Source organism: Moschus berezovskii, chromosome 1 (assembly GCF_049115385.1).
Source record: "Moschus berezovskii isolate FMDL1 chromosome 1, NW_MosBer_1.0, whole genome shotgun sequence".
Classification (NCBI taxonomy): domain Eukaryota; kingdom Metazoa; phylum Chordata; class Mammalia; order Artiodactyla; family Moschidae; genus Moschus; species Moschus berezovskii.
In genome coordinates this window covers 20,508,903-20,527,149 of record NC_142460.1, presented here as the reverse complement: position 1 = coordinate 20,527,149, position 18,247 = coordinate 20,508,903, and positions in this window count along the sequence as shown.

Below are 18,247 nucleotides of genomic sequence, written 5' to 3'. Positions count from 1 at the left end.
GAAGATACCCTGGAGAAGGGCATGGCAACCCACACCAGTATTCTTGCCTGGAGAATCCCATGGACAGAGGAGCCTGATAGGGTACAGTCCGTAGGGTTGCAAAGAGTCGGACACTACTGAAGTGACTTAGTACGCACGCATATGAGAACAGAATGAGATGATCTATTACATGTCTAATCACAGTCTTTTTTTATGTTTTTGGGCTCCAAAATCACTGCAGATGATGACTGCAGCCATGAAATTAAAAGACACTTACTCCTTGGAAGGAAAGTTATGACCAACCTAGACAGCATATTAAAAAACAGAGACATTACTTTGCCAACAAAGGTCAAGGCTACGGTTTTTCCAGTAGTCATGTATGGATGTGAGAGTTGGACTATAAAGAAAGCCTAGCACTGAAGAATTGATGCTTTTGAACTGTGGTGCTGGAGAAGACTCTTGAGAGTCCCTTGGACTGCAAGGAGATCCAACCAGTCCATCCTAAAGGAGATCAGTCCTGGGTGTTCATTGGAAGGACTGATGCTGAAGCTGAAACTCCAATACTTTGGCCACCTGATGCAAAAAGCTGACTCATTTGAAAAGACCCTGATGTTGGGAAAGATTGAAGGCAGGAGGAGAAGGGGAAGACAGAGGATGAGATGGTTGGATGGCATCACCAACTCAATGGACATGAGTTTGGGTGGACTCCGGAAGTTGATAATGGACAGGGAAGCCTGGCGTGCTGCAGTCCATGGGGTCACAAAGAGTCGGAGAAGACTGAGTGACTGAACTGAATCATACTCTCAGGAGGAGAGGTGAGACAGGATGAGGCAAAAGCAGTATTCGATTATTTGAAAAGATAATGACTGATGAAAGACACCAGTCTACAAGCTCAGGATAACAAATCCCTACCTGGACAAAGAAGAAGAAATCACATCAGGGCAAAACTTGCTGTTGTTCAGTTACTGCGTAGTGTCTGACTCTTTGCAACCCATGGACTGCAGCACGCCAGGCTCCTCTGTCCCTCTACTATCTCCAAGAGTTTGCTCAAATTCATGTCCATTGAGTTGGCAATGCTATCTAACCATCTCATCCTCTGCTGCCCTCTTCTCCTTTTGCCTTCAATCTTTCCCTGCATCAAGGTCTTTTCCAATGGTTGATTCTTTGCATCACATGACCAAAGTATTGGAGCTTCACCTTCAGTATCATTCCTTCCAATGAATATTCAGGATTGATTTTCTTGAGGATTGACTGGTTTGATCTCCTGCAGTCCAAGGAACTCTCAAAAGTCTCCAGTAGTACAGTTCAAAAGTGTCAGTTCTTTAGCACTAAGCTTTCTTTATGGTCCAACTCATATCCGTACATGACTACTGGAAAAACCATAGCTTTCACTATCCAGACCTTTGTCAGCAAAGTGATGCTTTTTAATATGCTGTCTCAGTGGCTCAGATGGTAAAGAATCTGCCTGCAATGCTGAAGACCTGGGTTAGATCCCTGGGTCAGGAAGATCCCCTGGAGAAGGGTACAGCAACCCACTCTAGTATTCTTGCCTGGAGAATCCCATGAACAGAGGAGCATGGTGGGCTACAGTCCATGGGGTACCGAAGAGTCAGACACAACTGAGTGACTAACACACACGCTTTGGCTTCCCTGGTGGCTCAGCTGGCAAAGAACCCACCTGCAGTGCAGGAGACTGGGTTCAATCCCTGGGTTGGGAAGATATATATATTATATATATTAATTATATATATTATAATTATTATATATTATAATATATAATTATATATTATAATATAATATATATATTATATAATATATAATTAATATATATGTATATTTAACCATCCTAATGGGGGTTAGGTAGAATCTCATTGTGCTTTTAATTTGCGTTGTCCTAAACGTTTACCTGAAGAAGGGAACAGCTACCCATTCCATTATTCTGGCTTGGAGAATTCCACGGACTATCTAGTCCATGGGATCGCAAAGAGTCAGACATGACTGAGCGACTTTCAAAGCTTGTCGTGGCTTTCCCTCCAAAGAGCACGGATCTCTTAATTTCATGGCTGTAGTCATTATCTTGTCATGGCAAAGGGGCTTGCATAACTCGATGAGGCTATGAGCTACGCGGTGCAGGCCCACCGAAGATGGATGGGTCACGGTGAAGAGTTCTGACAAAACGTGGTCCACTGGAGGAAAAAATGGAAGCCCATTCCAGTATTCCTGCCACAAGAACCCCATGAACAGTATGAAAAGGCAAAAAGATATGACACCGGAAGATAAGTCCCTTATGTTGGAAGGTTTCCAACATGATACTAGGGAAGAGCAAAGGGCAATTACTAATAGCTCCAGAAAGAATGAAGCAACTGGGCCAAAGCAGAAATGACACTCAGTTGTGGATGTGTTTGGTGGTGAAAGTAAAGTCTGATGCTATAAAGAACAATATGGCATAGGAACCTGGAATGTTAGGTTCATGAATCAAGGTAAATTGGAGACTGTCAAGCAGGAGATGGCAAGATTGATCATCAACATCTTAGGAATCAGTGAACTAAAATGAATGGAAATGGGCAAATTTAATTCAAGGTGAAACTGCAGGGCCTCAAAGACAGAGAAAGCATATTATCTTCAAAGAAAAGATAATTAAATTATGGATGATGATCTCAGCAGTAAAGCAGGCAAAAAGTGATAGTCTACTTTCAAGTGCACTAACATTTCTGTCAACTTTGAATTATAAGACTGCAAAAATATCTTTCAGGAAAAGGGATTAAATAAAGACTCAGACAAACAAAAGTCAATGATATTTGGCATTAAAAGATCAAATAAAGATCTAAGGGATATATTTCAGACAGAAGGAAACCATTCCCAGATGGAAATTATGATACATAAGAAGAAATACAGGAAAGAAACTGGTAAAAACACAAGCAAATCTAAACAACTATTTTCTGTATAAAACAATAGCATTATCCTGAGTTTAAAATAAAACACAGGGAGGAAAACAACTGAAGATGAAATGTTTTAAGATCCTGTTTTGTTTCAGAGGAGAATAAGATGAATCTGAGATAAGGATAAGTTAAGTATCATAAAATTTCTGGAGTCACCTCAATTCTAGAGAAGTGGTTCTTAATTAGGGAGGTGTTTTACCGAAAGTTTTACTTTTGTTTTAGGTTCAAAGGATTTGTTAACAAAAGAAACCACTTGTAACACACAAACAATTTCAATTTTCTATAGAAGATTATTTGACTTAATTTCAACATACAGTCATTAAAAGAAGAGAGATGGAAGCAACAGAAGAGAGTCACAGCACATACATCACCAAATTGGGCTGACCTACATCCAGACTTAAAAACAGTACTGGGAAGTCCCTGGTCAACAGCAATCTGGAATCCCAACCGGGAAAAGGTCCCAGGCAGTGCATCCACTCTGTGGGTGACACATCAAATTGCAGTTCCAGGGGTTCCCACTCATAATCCCTGGTCACAAACTGATATCGACTTCAATCTTTCAGGAAAAGGAATAAAAAAGAATCAGACAAACAAAAGTTAATGACATCTGACATCAAAAGACCTTTTTAGAGAAAGATCTCTGGGATGTATTTTAGGCAGAAATAAACCATTCCCAGATGGAAGTTATGATACGTAAGAAGAAACATAGGAAAGGAAAAAAAGAAAGAAATACAGGAAAGAAGCTGGTAGATATATGAGTAAATCTAAACAACTATTTCCCGTATAATGTATCTTGGGTTTAAACTAAAACACAGGGAGGAGAACAACTGAAGATGAAACATTTCAAGGTCCAATTAATATTGACTTTAACATTTTTACAATGCTGTTTGTTTTATCTTGTGAGTCATAGGATTTCTTTAAACCCCAGGCATGACTGGCCAAACCTCCAGGGGTTCAAGAATTCCAAGCCCTACTTCCTTTCTCATCTAAAGTGCTGCCTGACTAGCTGTGCTTGCAAGCAGGCATGGAATCCAGACAGTGTCCAGGAAGGTCAGAAGCAAGGTCAGAGGCTTGCTCTCCTACTTCCGCTTCTCACTGCACTTCCTTACAGGCACTTCTGGCCCCACCCTCCAAGACTTCCTCCATTTTAATTTCCCTGATAGGAGGGGACAGATTTGTCTCCCACAGGACATTTGACAATGTCTGGGAACACTTCTGGTTGTCTCAACTGACATCAAGGGAATAGCAGCCAGGCTTTGTGATAAATACTTTACATTGATTATCTTACTTATTCTTTGAGCCCAAACCCTCCACAGGACCCTCTGAGGCCCTGTAAGGAAAGCTCAAGGCAGGCTGCAGGGGCTGCACTGAGAGTTCAATCCACACGTGTAATGAGGCCCTGCCAGGGCTCAGGGTGGATTCTGTGGCCTTGCCAAGTCTCTGGAGCCCAGTTCTCCTGAGAGGATGTGGGCAATCTAACTGCTGAGGCTGCAAGCTTTGCAGCTAGGAAGTGAAAAAGGAGGGGAGAACCTCACTGGTGAGAAAATGTCCAAAAATTCTGAGATCAGAAAGGGATTCAGCAGGTCATCTTATGGGCCTCCATGAAGACACCATAGCAGAAACATATGTCAGGTTTGTTTGAAAGAACCCCTGAGGGAAGCCAGCTTGAGCCAACTTCCCATCACCCCCTCCCCACGCTTCCCCTTGCTAGCTTCTTCTGGAAGAAGAAGAGAAGAGTTCATTGTGCTTCCTTACTGGCACTTCCAATCCTGCTCTCCAAGTCCAAATCAGCTTCTCAGTCACCCTGCTCCTCCTCCCCATTGTGGTTCTCAGCCACGGCTGCCATTGCAGCCACATGGCGAGCTTTAGAAGTGTCAATGCCAGGCCTTGCTCTGACCACTAAATTAGAACACTCTGGGGTGGGATTCAGGAGTCTTGGGTTTTAAAGCTTTCCCAGGATTTTTCCAGGGAGTGTGCAACCAGGGTGCAGATTGCTGCTGTGCCAGAGAAGGTGTGAGAGATGGTAAGTAACTGTCACCCTGCACTCCTGTCTGTTTTCCTGTTCTCTTGTCTTTAATACCCAGCTAAAGGGTCCACCAGGGTTTCCCAGGTGGCTAAGCAGTAAAGAATCTACCTACCAGTGCAGGAGATGTGGGTTAGATCCTTGGATCAGAAAGATCCCCTGGAGATGGAAACAGCAACCCACTCTGGTATTCTTGCCTGGGAGCCTGACAAGCTACAGTTCATGGGGTCACTAAGAAGTCAGACACAGCTCAGTGACTAAACAACAACAACAAAAGGTCCACCCGTCACCTTCTGCTTTTATAAGAAGATCAGAAGTTATTCAGAGTTATGAACATCTCAGGGAAATATGTTCATGGCCGAAAATTTTTCCTCCCAGCACTACTCCAGGCTTCTGAGCTTCTCACCACTGGTGTTCTGGGAAGTAATTCTCCCTGCTGCTACCCGTTTCTCTATGCTGGCACCTGACACAGACCTAGTGCTAAGAAATGTCTGTTGAAATAATAGATAATAAAAATGTAAACTGAAACCCTCTTGAGTACCTGGCAGCTACACTGCAGATCAAATAGAAACTCATTAACACATGCAGATTAAATAGAGCTAATTCTGTTTAAATAAGTTAACAAAACACCAAAATACAGGCAAGAGAAAAGTAAAATCAGTGAAAATCTCCTAGGTAGAGAAAAATGTTATATTCTCTTCTGTCTACTTTTAAATTGTGTTGAAGCTGTTTTTCACCTTCAACTGCACACCAGAAGTCAAAGAATTTTACAGTATCTCAGTGTTATTCCCCATTTTTAATATTTTTACTTCTTGTTGCCAATTTTTGCTTCTTATGCCAAAATAAGATTAGCCCTTATTTTAGTTAGCAGCAGAAGAGTGTGTTAAAAATCAAACCCTCAGTGGCAAACTTTGCTTGAATGTCAAAAGCCATCTTTGAGCACAAGGACAAATAATGGAATGTTTTCACCAAGTGAGCTTTTAAAATTTAGCTCTTTAGAAGAAAGAAATGGAGAAATGTAATAAGGATGAACCAAATACCATGGAAGAAACTTAAGGGTTTTAAAAATAAATAAATAACAAGTTTTTTTTAAGTTCTGTTTCAAAGGAGAGAGAATATAGCAAAGTAAGAAGACCCTGAACTCACCTACTCCCATGGACACACCCAAATTACAACTATTTACAGAGCCACTATTGATGACAACAAAGTATGACCCAGAAATCCCACCACTGGGAGTATACCCTGAGAAAACCATAATTCAAAAAGACACAGGCACCTCAATGTTCACTGCAGCACTGTTTGCAATAGCCAGGACACAGAAGCAACCTACATGTCCGTCAACAGATGAATGGATGAAGAAGATGTGGCACATGCAAAGAATGGGAAAAGGAAGGCTATCGGGTCATTTGTAGAGACGTGAACGGACCTAGGGCCTGTCATACAGAGTGAAGTAATCAGAAAGAGAACAACAAATTTGTGTGTTAACATATATATGTAGAATCTAGAAAAATGGTATGGATGAACCTATTTGCAGGTCAGGAATAGAGACACAGACATAGAGAATGGATGGGTGGACACGGGGTGGGAGCTGATGAATTGGGAGATTAGCACTGATGTATGTACACTGACCTGTGCAAAACAGATTACCTAGTGGGAACCTGCTGTATAGCTCAGGGAACTCAGCTCAACGCTCTATGATGACCTAGATGAGTGGGATGGCAGGGAGGCGGGAGGAAGGTCCAAGAGGGAGGGGGTATATGTATACATATAGCTGATCGATTTCACTGTCCAGCAGAAGCTAACACAATATTGTAAAGCAACTATATCACAATTTTAAAAAAAGGTACTTGGAGACAAATGAAAAGAGAGACCTAATGATCAAACTCTATGGGACCTTGCAAAAGCCATTCTAAGAGGGAAGTTTACAGCACTAAATCCTACCTCAAGAAACAAGAAAAATCTCAAATAAACAGCCTAAAGTTACACTTAAAGGAACTAGAAAAAGAATAAAGAAAACTTAGTAGGAGGAAAGAAATCATAAAGATCCTAGCAGATACATTTTAAAAGTTTTTCTTTGAGAAGATAAAATTGATCAACCTTTAGGCAGACTCATCAAGAAAAATAGAGAGGGCAAAATCAGTAAACCCAGGCATGAAAGAGGAGAAGTTATGACCAACACCACAGAAATGCAAGGCATCATAAGAGATTGCTACAGACAATTTTACGCCAATAAAATGGACAACCTAGAAGGAATACATAAATTCCTATAAATGTACAATGTCCCAAGACTGAATCAATAAGAAATGGAAAATACGAGCCAACTGATTCCCAGTAATGAAACTGAGTACTAATCAATAAACTTCCAACAAACAAAAGTCCAGGACCAGGTGGCTTCACAGGTAAATTCTATCAAACATTTAAAGAAGTATTAATGCCTAGCCTTCTCAAAATAGTCCATAAAATTGAAGAGGAAGAAATGCTTCCAAACTCATTCTCGAGGCCAGCACCATCTAGATACCAAAACCAGACAAAGACACCACACACACAAAAATTACAGGTCAATATCCCTGATGACGGAGAAGGCAATGACAACCCACTTCAGCACTCTTGCCTGGAAAATCCCATGGGCAGAGGAGCCTGGAAGGCTGCAGTCCGTGGGGTCGTGAAGAGTTGGACATGACTGAGTGATTTCACTTTCACTTTTCACTTTCATGCATTGGAGAAGGAAATGGCAACCCACTCCAGTGTTCTTGCCTGGAGAATCCCAGGGACAGGGGAGCCTGGTGGGCTGCCGTCTATGGGGTTGCACAGAGTCGGACATGACTGAAATGACTTAGCAGCAGCAGCATCCCTAATGAACATAAATGCAAAAATCCTCAACAAAATATTAGCAAGCTAAATTCAGCAATATATTAAAAGGATTCTATACCAAGATCAAGTGGGGTTTATGCCAGGGATGCAGGGATGGTTCAATATCTGCAAATCTATCGATATGATACACTACATTAGCAAGTTGAAGAATAATAATCATATCATTTCAATAGATGTAGAAAAAGATTTTTACAAAATTCAACATCCACTCATGATAAAAAACTGTCAACAAAGTGAGTGTAGAGGGAATATTGTTGTTGTGTAGCCATGAAATTGCATCTGACTCTTGCAACCCCATGGCCTATAGCCCACCAGGCTCTTCTGTCCATGGGAATTCCCAGGCAAGAATACTGGAGTGGGTTACCATTTTCTTCTCCAGGGGATCTTCCTGACCCAGGGATCGAATCTGCATCTCCTGCATTAGCAGGCGGATTCTTACTGCTGAGCCCCCAGGGTGGCTGCAGAGGGAATATACCTCAATGTTATAAAGGTCATACATGATAAACCCACAGCTACCATCATATTTAATGGTGAAAAGCTGAAATCATTTCCTGTACGATCAGGAGCAAGAAAAGTATGCCAACTCCCACCACTTTCATTCAACATGAAATTCCTAGCCTCAGCAATCAGATAAGGAAAAAAAATAGACGGAATCCACTTGGAGAGGAAGGAGTAAAACTGTGGCTGTGTGCAGACAACATGATATCATACATAGAAAATCCTCAGGCTGGTACCAGAAAAGATACTAGACTCATCAGTGAATTCAGTACAATGATGCAAAATCAATACACAGAAATCTATTGTATTTCTATACACTAACAACAGACTATCAGAAAGAGAAATTCAGAAAATAAACCCAACATTGTAACAAATTCAATAAAGATTTTACAAATGGTCCGCATCAAAAAATAAAAATCTTTTTAAAAAGAGAAATATTTTTCTGTGAAGGTCTTTAGTGGACTGATGGGCCCTGAAGAATAGAGGACTTTAAATCAGCAGACGTCTCGTATCTAGTAGCCCCTTTGTTATCCTAAGTGCTAGGGAAGACAAGGGTCTGGTCCCACCACTCTAATAACCAACACTGTGAAAAACCAATGCTATCAAAAATCTGGCAGTTCATCAAAGAAATACACATAAAATTCTCATATGACCTAACAATTCCAGTCCTGGTTATACAACCAAGGGAACTGAAACTAAACATCTACACAAAAACCTGCTCTACACAAATATGCATAGCAGTATTATTCAGTAGTCAAAAAGTGGAAACAGCCCACTTGTCCATGAGACGATGAATGGATACACGAAATGTGGTGAAGCCACACAATGGAACACTATTCAGCAATGAAATGAAGTATCCCTACATGCCATTGGACCTTGCCACTTGACCCAGATGCCACATAAACCTTGAAAACATGCTAAGTGAAAGAAGCCAGTCACAAGGGTTACTAAGGTTTGATATCTTTCCACTTCCATGAATTGTCCAGAATAGGCAAATCCATTGACACAGAAAATGGAAGTTACCTAAATTGCTGGGGTTGTGGGGCCGAAGAGAAGAATGGGGAGTGGCTACTCATGAATAGGGGACCTCTTTTGGGGTGATAAAAATTTTCTGCAATAAGATAGTGATGATGGCCATCATGTATTTGTGAATATACAAAAACTATTGACTCCTACATTTTAGATGGGTGAATTATATTGTATCTGAATTATATCTTGGTAAAGGTGTTATTTGGCAATAGGAGTTCATGATCTGAGCCACAGTCGGCTTCCAGCCTTGTTTTTCTGACTGTAGGGAGCTTCTCCATCTTTGGCTACAAAGAATATAATCAATCTGATTTCAGTGTTGACCATCTGGTGATGTCCATGTGTAGAGACTTAACTTGTGTTGTTGGAAGAGGGTGCTTGCTATGACCAGTGCGTTCTCTTGGCAAAACTTTGTTAGCCTTTGCCCTGCTTCATTCCATATTCCAAGGCCAAATTTGCCTATTACTCCAGGTGTTTCTTGACTTCCTATTTTTGCATTCCAGTCCCCTATAATGAAAATGACATCTTTTTTGGGTGTTAGTTCTAAAAGGTCTTGTAGGTCTTCATAGAACCGTTCAGCTTTGGCTTCTTCAGTGTTACTGGTTGGGGCATACATAGGCTTGGATCACTGTGATATTCAATGCTTTGTCTTGGAAACAAACAGAGATCATTCTGTCGTTTTTGAGATTGCATCCAAGTACTGCATTTCGGACTCTTTTGTTGACCATGATGGCTACTCCATTTCTTCTAAGGGATTCCTGCCCACAGTAGTAGATACAATGGTCATCTGAGTTAAATTCACCCATTCCAGTCCATTTTAGTTCGCTGATTCCTAGAATATCGACGTTCACTCTTGCCATCTCCTGGTTGACCACTTCCGATTTGCCTTGATTCATGGACCTAACATTCCAGGTTCCTATGCAATATTGCTCTTAACAGCATCAGACCTTGCTTCTATCACCAGTCACATCCACAACTGGGTATTGGTTTCGGTTTGGCTCCATCCCTTCATTCTTTCTGGAGTTATTTCTCCACTGATCTCCAGTAGCATACTGGGCAACTACTGACCTGGGGAATTCCTCATTCAGTATCCTGTCATTTTGCCCTTTGATACTGTTCATGGGGTTCTCAAGGCAAGTATACTGAAGTGCTTTGCCATTCCCTTCTCCATTGGACCACATTCTGACAGAATGTGATCCACTAGACCATTCAGGTATGACTTAAATCAAATCTCTTATGATTATACAGGGGAACTGAGAAATAGATTTAAGGGACTAGATCTGATAGACACAGTGCCTGGTGAACTATGGACGGAGGTTCGTGACATTGTACAGGAGACAGGGATCAAGACCATCCCCATGGAAAAGAAATGCAAAAAAGAAAAATGGCTGGCTGAGGAAGCCTTACAAACAGCTGTGAAAAGAAGAGAAGCGAAAGGCAAAGGAGAAAAGGAAAGATATTCCCATTGCAATGCAGAGTTCCAAAGAAGAGCAAGGAGAGATAAGAAAGCCTTCCTCAGTGATCAATGCAAAGAAATAGAGGAAAACAACAGAATGGGAAAGACTAGAGATCTCTTCAAGAAAATTAGAGATACCAAGGGAACATTTCATGCAAAGATGGGCTCAATAAAGGATAGAAATGGTAGGGACCTAACAGAAACAGAAGATATTAAGAAGAGGTGGCAAGAAAACATAGAAGAACTGTACAAAAAAGTTCTTCGACCCAGATAATCATGATGGTGTGATCACTCACCAAGTGGGCCTTAGGAAGCATCACTACAATCAAAGTTAGTGGAGGGGATAGAATTCCAGTTGAGCTATTTCAAATCCTGAAAGATGATGCTGTGAAAGTGCTGCACTCAATATGCCAGCAAATTTGGAAAACTCAGCAATGCCCACAAGACTGGAAAAGGTCAGTCTTCATTCCAATCCCAAAGAAAGGCAATGCCAAAGAATGCTCAAACTACCGCACAATTGCACTCATGTCACACGCTAGTAAAATCATGCTCAAAATTCTCCAAGCTAGGCTTCAGCAATACGTGAACCATGAACTTCCAGATGTTCAAGCAGGTTTTAGAAAAGGCAGAGGAACCAGAGATCAAATTGCCAACATCTGCTGGATCATGGAAAAAGCAAGAGAGTTCCAGAAAAACATCTATTTCTGCTTTATTGACAATGCCAAAGCCTTTGACTGTGGATCACAATAAACTGTGGGAAATTCTGAAAGAGATGGGAATACCAGACCACCTGACCTGCCTCTTGAGAAACCTGTATGCAGGTCAGGAAGCAACAGTTAGAACTGGACATGGAACAACAGACTGGTTCCAAGTAGAAAAAGGAGTACGTCAAGGCTGTATATTGTCACCCTGCTTAGTTAACTTATATGCAAAGTACATCATGAGGAACGCTGGGCTGGAAGAAGCACAAGCTGGAATCAAGATTGCCGGGAGAAGTATCAATAACCTCAGATATGCAGATGACACCACCCTTATGGCAGAAAGTGAAGAGGAACTAAAAAGCCTCTTGATGAAAGTGAAAGAGGAGTGTAAAAAAGTTGGCTTAAAGCTCAACATTCAGAAAACTAAGATCATGGCATCTGGTCCCATCACTTCATGGAAAATAGATGGGGAAACAGTGGAAACAGTGTCAGACTTTATTTTGGGGGGCTCCAAAATCACTGCAGATAGTGATTGCAGCCATGAAATTAAAAGACACTTACTCCTTGGAAGGAAAGTTATGACCAACCTAGACAGCATATTAAAAAGCAGAGACATTACTTTGCCAACCAAGGTCCGTTTAGTCAAGGCTATGGTTTTTCCAGTGGTCATGTATGGATGTGAGAGTTGGACTGTGAAGAAAGTTGAGTGTGGATGAATTGATGCTTTTGAACTGTGGTGCTGGAGAAGACTCTTGAGAGTCCCTTGGACTGCAAGGAGATCCAACCAGTCCATCCTAAAGGAGATCAGTCCTGGGTGTTCATTGGAAGGACTGATGCTGAGGCTGAAACTTCAATACTTTGGCCACTTCATGCTAAGAGTTGACTCATTGGAAAAGACCCTGATGCTGGGAGGGATTGGGGGCAGGAGGAGAAGGGGATGACAGAGGATGAGATGGCTGGATGGCATCACCGACTTGATGGACATTGGTTTGGGTAAACTCCGGGAGTTGGTGATGGACAGGGAGGCCTGGTGTGCAGGGATTCATGGGGTTGCAAGGAGTCGGACACAACTGAGTGACTGAACTGAACTGAATGGTGTTATTTACTTATTGTCAAGTGCTGAATTTTCAGTATACACAGGATGCCAGGGCAGGACTGAGGATGGCCACTTACGTGACTTAAAGGTTGCCTGAGAGCTTCCTGTGTTCTTTGTACTGATACCACTAGCGTCACTTCTTTGCACAGAGTACTGGAACCCCCTGGCATCGTGATCAGCCACAAAAGCTTCCACTGGTTACAGAAAATAGAAATAATCTGTGTGTCGTTCACTTGTTTTGTTTGGCAAATGCAATCTGTTGTCGTTCCGTAAGTTCATATTTCTTAGCCACGAGTTCTACATAGTATTCCTAGTAGGCTAGAATAAGGAGTGGAAAATATTAATTTAAAAATTGAAGTATAACTGACCTATCATGCTATGTTAGTTCCAGGTGTACAACATGGTGATTCAATATTTCAATAGGTTGCAAAGTGATCACCATGATAGATCTAGTTGCCATGGCCATGCAAAGTTATTACAATATTATTGACTGTATTTCCCATGCTGTGCATTTCATCCCCAAAACTCATTTATTCTGTAACTGGAAATTTCTCTCTCTCAGTTACTGCTATGTGTTTTATTCATCCCCACAGCCCCTCCCTTCTGGAAGCCACCTCTTTGTTCTCTGCATCTGCGAGTGTGTTCCTGTTCCTGTTCTTATTATGTTTGTGCCTTTGTTAGGTTTTTTAGATTCTACCTCGTACAATATTTGTCTGTCTTTGTCTAGCTGATTTCACTTAGCCTAATATCCTCTGGTTCCATCCATGTTGTCAGAAACGGTAAGATTTCTCTCCTTTCGTGGATGAGTGATATTCCGTTGCATATTTACCACACCATCTTCACCCACTCATCTATTGGTTGCTTCCATATCTTGACGACAAACAATGCTGTGGTGAGCATAGAGGTCTGTATATCTTTTCAAATTAGTGTTTTTCTTTTCTTTAGAAAAATATCCAGAAGTGAAATTCCCGTATTGCATGGTAGTTCTATTCGTAACTTTTTGAAAAAACTCCAGACTGTTTTCCATAGTGCCTATACCAACTGACATTCCCGTCAACGGCGCACAAGGGCTCCCTTTTCGCCACATCCTCATCAACAGTGTTTTTTTTTTTTTTCTTGTCTTTTTGATAATAGTGTGTGACAGGTGTAAGGTGGTATCTTATTGTGGGTTTGTTTTTTTAAAAAACTACACTGGTTTTCATCACTCCACAGGCTTTTCTCTAGTTGTGGCAAGTGGGGGCTACTCTCTAGTCGCAATGCAAGGGATGTTTATTGCTGTTACATATTTTGGATTTTTTGGCCACAAGGCATGTGGGATCCTAGCTCTCTGACCAGCGATCAAAGCCACAGCCCATGCACTGAAAGGTGAAAATCTTAACCCCTGGACCACCAGGGGAGTCCCAAGAAATATTTCTTGGTAAAGATTTACACGCTTTTACTCCCCTTCTCCAAGTTAACTTGGCTTTACCTCTTCTTTAAGTGGTCTCTGCCCATTTATAATTTCCGCTGCCAGCCTTTGGCTGGTCCAGAGCTGTCAGTATTTCCTTTCCTGGGCTCCATGTCTTCATCTGCCTCATTCATATACGAGGGGGAAAATGATGGGGTGAGGGGGGGTCAGCTAGAGGATCCATGTCCAGACTGGGTTAGGGAATGGAGCGGGGGAAGGGAGGAGGGAACTCCCAAGAACTGAATCCAGTGGACTCGAGAGATGCACAATGTTGATTCTCCTTGAAAATGGCAGAAGAATAAACATTCAGAGAGAGGGGTGCCTGGTTAGCTGACTCTGTATCAGAACTGGATAAACTGCATTATTGATTTTTCAACCAAATAGCTCCATCCCCAACAAGTCTCCCTAGACTCAAAATTACCCTTTGGGCCATGGTTAATGAACTGTCTACAGTACGGGCCAGACTGGAGAATTTCATGATCTGAGGACCCTGATCTGCTCGTGGGCGCCTGGAGCCTCCTTCATCCTCACTCCACTGGCCCCTCTCCAGCACCCCGATCGTATTTCTCTCTGGTCCATAGTCAAGTCTGCCAAGGCTTCCAGCCTCAGAAGCCAGAGTTCCTGCCAGTGGGCCCCTTAACGACGCCTATCTCTGGCTTTGATTTGCCCAGCAGCATATTGCCACCCCATCTGTCCTTTCCTGTCTGAGCTGCTTTGACGGTGAGGCCAGAAGCAAAAGTAGCAGGTGAACAGTTTTGTTTCCTCTTGGTTCGTTTACGTAACACCTTCTACCCAGGGGAGGGGGCCTGCCCTTCTTTGCTCTTTCTGCTGCAAATGTGGCTTCTCAGAAGCTCATCTCTGGAAGATTCTTGGCTCATTCTGGTGCTGCAGACTCTGGCACTCTCGCTAGAAGTTTCTGGATGCTCTAAAACGCTTGCCTAGAGCTGTGTGCCTGCCTTCAATCTTTAGAATGGGTCCTGTAAGTGTGAGCTCAAAAAACATGAGTGAGTACACATTTAGTTACACTTCTCTTCATCTTCATGGGTTGCCTCCTCCCCTACTGTGCCTTGAGGAGAGCCTTGATTTGTCCTGAAACATTTGGAAATGCCCTTCCTACGGTCCACGAATTCAGCACCTGTCACTTTTACATAGCTGGGCCATCATCTCCACTTTGTCCACAGGGCCATCATTCAATCATTCCGTCGTGAAATTATTCAAGCAGAGGGACAGGAAGTCCTGAAAAATAGTCCCCTAAAAAGATACCCAGGTCCTAACTCCTGGAATCTGTGGATGTGACTCTATTTGGAAAAAAAAAGGATCTTTGCAGATGGGATTAAGTTCAAGGTCTTGATACGCACATTGGATTATCCAGGTGGGCCTTAAATGCCCGTACAAGTGTCCTTGTATGAGAAGCGGGGTGGGGGGTGGGGGGGATTCTGTGGAAAGGAAGGCAAGAGGCGATGTAACCACAGAGGCAGAGATTGGAGTGATGTGGCCACAAGTTGAGACATGTCCAGAACCATCAGAGGCGGAAGGAACTGGTTCTCTTTGAGAGTCTGTGGAGGAGTGCAGCCTTGACGACACCTGAATTTCAGGCTTCTGGTCTCCAGAACTGTGGGAGAATAATTTCTGTTCTTTTTAAACCACTCAGTTTACGGTCATTTGTCAAGGCAGCCACAGGAAACCAACAGAGTAGTGAACGGCTCCATTGTTTTAACCTGCCCAGTTATAACCTCTTTTTAATGTTTAAAATGGGAAGGAGGGCGGGCGAGCGAGCAGCTGACTGTACAGGAACACCATTCCACCCTCTTCTCAGCCAGGAGGAGTGACTGCAAACTGTCTCGTACCCTGAACCCTAGTTCAGACAGCGCTCAAGCCAATATACTTCCTGTGGGGTGTCTCCTGGTTGCCTCACGACTCACGTCTGAGCCGAGTGAGTGAGTGAAGTCGCTCAGTCGTGTCTGACTCTTTGCGACCGCATAGACGGTGGCTACCAGGCTCCTCCGTCCATGGGATTTTCCAGGCAAGAGTACCAGAGTGGATTGCCATTTCCTTCTCCAGGGGATCTTCCCGATCCAGGGATTGAACCCTGGTCTCCCACATTGCAGGCAGACACTTCGCCCTCTGAGCCACCAGGGAATACTGCCTTAGTTTCCACACCCATCAGAACTCTTCATTCAACAGCCTGGAACGTACAGGCTGGCACTCGATGAGCTAGATTATTGCCCTGGGTTTGTGACTAGAAATATGCCCAGAAGGTTAAAGCTACGAGGGTAAAGTCTCCGAGCAGGAGAAATCAGGGCCAGGACAGGCTCTGGACTGCACTGAGCAATTCCACCAAAACAGGAAACCCAGGGCAGCTGAGACATCTTTCCCTCTGAGGACGGCACTGTGTACTTGCCCGGATGAAGCAGGAGTTAATAGCCAGTCTTGTGTGCAGCTATATAAATAAGCACTTCCGCATGTTAATTTCATTCTCACAACAGCCCTATGAAGGGGATACTGTTGTTTGCCTCATTTTTCAAAGGCTGAGACTCAAGCACAGAGAGGTTATGGAACTTACCTAGGATCACACAGGAAAGAAGCGACACAACAGGGATTGAGGCTAGGTGTCCTGGCTCCGGAGTCTGTGTCCTTGCCCACCTGTGACAGCCAGACTCTGGGATGGCCACCGCTGATCCCATCTCCGGGTATCACACCTCAGAGTAATCCCTGCCTTTGCGTAATCCACTCTTCTGGAGCGTGAATGGTACCTGCGACTCGACAGAAGCTAACAAAGGGATGCCGCTTCTGTGTTTAGGTCACAGATGATGGTGGTTCCTGTCTTGCTGACTCTTGCGTGACTTCTCAGCTTGCACCCTTTTTAAAAAATTTTTATTTCGGTGACTTTCTCTAGTTGCAGCGCAGGGGCGGAAGCCCGTTTGTTGCCGGGCACAGGTTTCTCATTGCAGCAGCTTCCCCTGTTGCGGAGCACAGGTTCTATGTTGTGAAGCATGAGCTTAAGTATTGCAGCTCCCTGGCTCTAGAGTGTAGGCTCAGTAGTTGTGGCACACGAGTTAGTTGCCCTGCAGCACGTGGAATCGTTCCGGACGAGGGATCGAACCTGTGTCCCCTGCTTTGGCAGGCAGGTTCTTATCCACTGAACCACCAGGGAAGCACTCATTTTGCCTCTTTGGGGGAAGCAAGCTGCCAGGGTGGAAAGGCCCATGTGGCAAGGACCTGAAGCCACCTCTACTCGCCGGTAAGTAATCAAGGTCCTCGGTTTATCCACGGTAGGAAGTAGATGGGCCCCGGGACTGGACAGCTGGTGTTGGTCAAACAGAGTAAAACTGAAGCTTTGTTCTCACCCAAACACTCCAAGGACAAAGTCAGTGGGAAGAGCTGAGTTCTGCCAAAGCAAAGAGATAAGATACCCATTCCTGAGGTCAAGGAGAACCTCCCTGTCTGCACATGCACAGGAAGGCTCCTGGGGGGTCGAAAAGGAGGGGATGCCATCCTATAATAGGTGATGTCAAGCCTCCCACAGGCTCAGCACTGGAATCCATCTTGGCGAAAAGATGCTCATGAAGAAGGGGGAGGACCTTAGGACAAGTCAGATGTGGGAAAAGAAACAAGATAACTGGTCAAAGGTGAACGAAGGCCTGGAAGAACTGACCCTGTATGAATGGTTTATCCTCCTCTACTGCATGCTTCATCCCAGACACCCACAGCCTTTCTCGCCTTGTTTCTCACTTAAGTACGTAGACTGTATCTCTGTGTGCTCCCCCATATGTAGTGCTGTGTCTCTAAACTTTGTACCTGTTTACACAGTCTTTACCTCCTTGAAACATTCTTGCTTTCAAACAGGGGCAAGAGCTAGGGCCATTTTGCTTCTAGCCTCTAGTCCCTGGTGGTCTGGCAGCTAGGGTTCCTGGTTTTTCATCCACGCCACCCAGGTTCAGTTCCTGGACAGGCAACTAGAGTCTCTCTTCAGGACCACTTACTGCATCTCTGAGATAATGAGAGTGAAAGTGTTAGTTGCTCAGTCGTGTCCGACTCTTTGAGACCCCATGGACTGTAGCCCACCAGCCTCCTCTTTCCGTGGAATTCTCCAGGCAAGAATACTGGAGTGGGCTGCCGTGCCCTTCTCCAGGGATCTTCCTGGCCCAGGAATCAAATCCAGGTCTCCTGTATTGCAGGCAGAGTCTTTACCATCTAAGCCACCAGGGAAG